Source organism: Octopus bimaculoides, chromosome 16, assembly GCF_046866305.1.
Source record: "Octopus bimaculoides isolate indiv1 chromosome 16, ASM4686630v1, whole genome shotgun sequence".
NCBI classification, from domain to species: domain Eukaryota; kingdom Metazoa; phylum Mollusca; class Cephalopoda; order Octopoda; family Octopodidae; genus Octopus; species Octopus bimaculoides.
The window spans coordinates 13,843,934-13,848,933 of NC_142943.1; the positions used below are offsets into that span (position 1 = coordinate 13,843,934).

Sequence of the window (5,000 nt, forward strand, 5' to 3'; positions counted from 1 at the left end):
ATACTGGAGCACCATCGTAAAGAGTTTTTAGTCACAGAAATTGACCCCAGAACTTATTCTTTGTAAGCATAGTACTTATTTTATTGGTCTCTTTTGCCAAACTGCTAAGTTATGGGGATGTAAACACATCAACATCAGTTGTCAAGCGATGGTGGGGGGACAGACACAAACACAAAGACACACTCACATAAATATATCCGGTGCTCCAGCATGGCGACAGTCAAAAGACTGAAACAAGTAAAAGAGTAAAAGAGTAAAAGATATATATATATATATATATATATATATATATATATATATATATATATATATATATATATATATATACATACACACACATATATATATATATATATATATATATATATATATATATATATATATATGCTACAAGTACCCTAAGTACTACCAACACCAATGTTACAAGTACCCCAAATACCACCTGCACCAAAACTACAAGTACCCCAAGTACCACAAACACCAAGACTACAACTACCCAAAGTGTCAGCACCATCAAAACCACAACAACTACAACCACCACCAACTTCAAGACTATGATTATTATAATACCACAAGTACCACTACCACCACCATCAAAACTACAAGTACTACAACCACCCACCACTGCCACCAGCACCACCACCACCATCAAAACCACAACTACCACAACCACCTCCCACTACCACCACCACCATCAAAACCGCATGTAACAGAACCACCTCCCACCACCACCACCACCTTCAAAACCACAACTGCTACAATCATCCCTGCTATGATACTTACTATCACATCGTCAACGACCACCAAACCATTATAACCATCACAAACATTACTATTGCCATTACCTCCAATAACAATACAATAACAAAAGCAACAGCAGCAGCATCACCATCAACAACATCGACAGGGAAACTATAAAAATGGTATTTGGTGACAATTGACTATTGGCTGACATTTGTTGTTGACATGTCATTACATGTATGAACTGTGTATAATAGCCAGCATCACCCTGCTGCTAACATTTCTACATACATACACACATCCATAAATACATATATATATATATATATATATATATATATACATACCTTCATACATACATACGTATATATATATATATATATATATATATATATATATATATATATGCGTACATATGTATATACCCATACACATACATGCATGCACACAGTGCACATAACAACACTCACACAAATATATTTATATATGCATATAAATATATATTTCTTTTACACACACACACACACACACGCACACACACATTCACACACATTCAAGAGGCATAGATAAATATTTGATGAGCCATCCTTTGATCTTCTCTTAGTAGACAAACTTTCTCAACCATATCCAGCTACACACTTTAAAAGCATCCACTCTCTCCTCCCATCCCATGACCCATGCTATATGATTTTTATATATAAATACATAACTGAGAATATCTGAAACACTGTTTCTTTTCTCAGTACACTGTCCAGTTCTCTGGTTATCCAGTACGTCATGTGATGGTGTAGTCCATCTGTTCTCCGACCAACATCCACCAAATATTTCCACTGAGTGTCTGCTGTGTAACTGAATGTTGAACATCGTACTAAAAGCCTGATTTGTTTTCAGTATCAAAGAGAGACGAGTGAGTTGCATTTAATTTTGTTATTATCTTCTTCATTTCTTTTACTTGTCCGTCATTTGTCTGTGACCATGCTGGGGACACTGCCGTCTTGAAGGGTTTTAGTCAAACAAATCGATCCCAGTACTTATTTTTCTCTCTTTTTCAGCATATGGTTCTTATTTTATCAGTCTGTTTTACTGAACCACTAAGTTACATGGATATAAACAAATCAACACTTTTCTACTCTAGGCACAAGGCCTGAAATTTGGGGGAAGGGAGTCAGTTGATTAGATCAACCCTGTATGCAACTGGTACTTAATTTATCAACCCTGAAAGGATGAAAGGCAAAGTCGACCTCGGCAGAATTTGAACTCAGAATGTAAAGACAGACGAAATACTGCTAAGCATTTCGCCCGGTGTTCTAACGTTTCTGCCAGCTCACCACCTTAATAAACAAACCAACACTGGTTGTCAAATAGTTTGGTTTGTGCTGGGAGGAAAACACACACACACACACACACACACACACTTCATCATCATCATCATCATCATCATCGTTTAGCATCCGCCTTCTATGCCAGCATGGGTTGAACGATTTGACTGAGGACTGGTGAACCAGATGGCTGCACCAGACTCCAATCTGATCTGGCAGAATTTCTACAACTGGATTCCCTTCCTAACACCAACCACTCCGAGAGTGTAGTGGGTGCTTTTATGTGCCACCAGCATGAAGGCCAGTCAGGCGGTACTGGCAACGGCCACGCTCAACTTGATGTGAATTCATATGTTGAAACAAATCATGTTCATTATGTCTATAATTATAAACACACACACTGGTGCATGTATCTATTATCATTGGCATAATGGACATTCCAAGCCAGCAAGATATATATATCATCTTCCTCATCATCATCATCATTTAACATCTGCTTTCCATGCTGGCATGGGTTGGACGGTTTGACTGAGAACTGGTGAGCCAGAGGCTGTGCCAGGCTCAATCTGATCTAGCAAAGTTTCTACAGCTGGATGCCCTTCCTAATGCCAACCACTCCAAGAGTGTAGTGAGTGCTTTTACGAGGGCCAGTCAGGTGGTTCTGGCATATATATATATATATATATATATATATATATATATATATATATATATATATATATATATATACATACAAGGTGGTATCAAAAATTTCCTGGACTAGTTCTGTAGCATGCCAACAGAGGGCAGTACACTGATATTGCACATCCAGCGAAGCATACTAGCTTCATTTCTTTCAAGCTTTCATATGTCCTTTGTGGTCACAGTCCATGTTTCACTGCTATGGAGCATGGCTGTTCGTACACATGCAACATGCAGTCTGCCTTTCATTCTGTGGGATGGGCCCTTTGTTGCCAGCAGAGGTACAAGCTCTCTGAACTTTGCTCAGCCGATTCTTATTCTAGCAGCTATACTCCCAGAGAATCCACCTCCACTGCTGATTTCATCTCACCTAGATAACGGAAGCTATCAACTACTTCTAGGTATCCCTCCTAGCATTTGATGGAGTCTATTTTCCTTACATTTCTAGTGTTTATTGTACCTGTACATCTGTCATATACAAAAACTATTTTCCCTGTTAACCTTCCTCTGATATTGCTGCACCTCTTATGTGTCCATAGCTTCCACTAGGTACATCTTATGGAGATTCTATCTACACCTTTTCTACATATCTAGCAGGGCCATTCTACCTGAAGGGATTTGTGACTTGTCTGCTTTCCTGCTTACTAAGATTTTGGATTTTACTAAATTAACTCTAAGGCCCTTTGATTCTAGACCTTGCTTCCACACCTGGAATTTCTTCTCTAGTTCTGGTAGTGAATCAGCTATAAGAACAAGGTCAGCAGCATAGAGGAGCTCCTAGGGGCAGCCTGACTTAAATTCTTCTGTTATTGCCTGGAGAACTATGATGAACAAGAGGGGGACTGAGTACTGATCCTTTGTGAACTCTTACTTGTACCCTGAATTCATCACTATACTTATTGCTGATCCTCACCTTACAGACAACCTCCCTGTACATGCTTGTCAGCTCTCACCAACCACTCACCTATCCCTAGTTTCTGCAATGATCACCAGATAAGGGAATGGCGAGGCCCTGTCAAAGGTTTTCTCCATGTCAACAAAAGACGAGTACAGGGTTTTATTTTTGGCTAGATGCTTCTCCTGCAGCTGCCTTACCAGGCATATAGCATCAGTGATGCTTCTCCCTGGCACAAAATATAACTGCATCTCATCAAGACCAAATATACATACATACATACATACATACATACATATATATATATATATATATATATATATATATATATATATATATATATATATATATATATATATATATATATATAACTACACTCTCGGAGTGGTTGGCATTAGGAAGGGCATCCAGCTGTAGAAACTCTGCCAAATCAGATTGGAGTCTGATGTAGCCATCTGGTTCACCAGTCCTCAGTCAAATCATCCAACCCATGCTAGCATGGAAAGCGGACGTTAAACGATGATGATGATGATGATATATATATATATATATATATATATATATATATATATATATATAATACGCTGATCTGTGATAGAAAATTCAGCAAAAAAACGTATTCTATCTGGTGAGAGATAGATATTTATTTCAAGGTCATAATACATCTATTAAAGTGCTACTAATAGTTTCATATTCTTCAGGCGCAAACCATGTATCATAACAAAGTAAAGAAATTGAATAATAGAAGAAATATGAAAAAAACTGAGTAGGCAGCATATAGAAAATGTAGACAGTAAACAATGGAAAATGGAAAGTGGAAAACGGTAAATGAAAAACAGAAACTAAAATGTAAGAAATAAAAAATGAAAATCTAAAAGAGCTATCTTCCTTAGACCTCAAATGATAAGGTTGGAAAGATATCAAGTTAGTCAGGAATAGGTGGAATTTTCCAATTCTTCAAAATATATTTATACATATGCATGCAACTACTGAAAATTTCTGATCTCGTGTTCAATAGAGAGTTAGGGATCTTAGCTCTGAACAGGACTTGCACTCTTTCAGCCAAACATTTATTCGATCCATTCACATGCAGTATGGATTTCTCAGTTATTTTCCATTTAATCACATGCAGTGTTTCGTTATCTTTCAAAGTAGATACGTAGCTAACCAACTTAGTAGCTTTACTTTTGTCGCTATGTTGGAAGGAGGCTGTGATTGGCAGAGCAATTTTTAAATCCACCTTCACATAATTCAATATAGGTCTTCTTATATGTTGTATTATTATTTAGGATGGCAGTAACTTCTGCCTCAAATATGATGGATTTAATCATACACTGTTGGTCAAGCGGACAGGATCCTGGGTC

At 37.4% G+C, this 5,000-nt stretch overlaps 1 protein-coding gene across 1 annotated transcript in view; it reads left to right on the forward strand.

Annotated features, from left to right (window-relative positions):
• Positions 1-1,286: 1,286 nt before the first annotated feature.
• LOC149132278 (uncharacterized) overlaps positions 1,287-5,000 on the forward strand; it is a 22,904-nt gene continuing 19,190 nt past the window's right edge. Inside the window, exon 1 of the mRNA XM_089364166.1 lies at positions 1,287-1,648. The gene's annotated coding sequence lies outside the window, so the exon portion shown is untranslated. The remainder of the gene's footprint in view (positions 1,649-5,000) is intronic.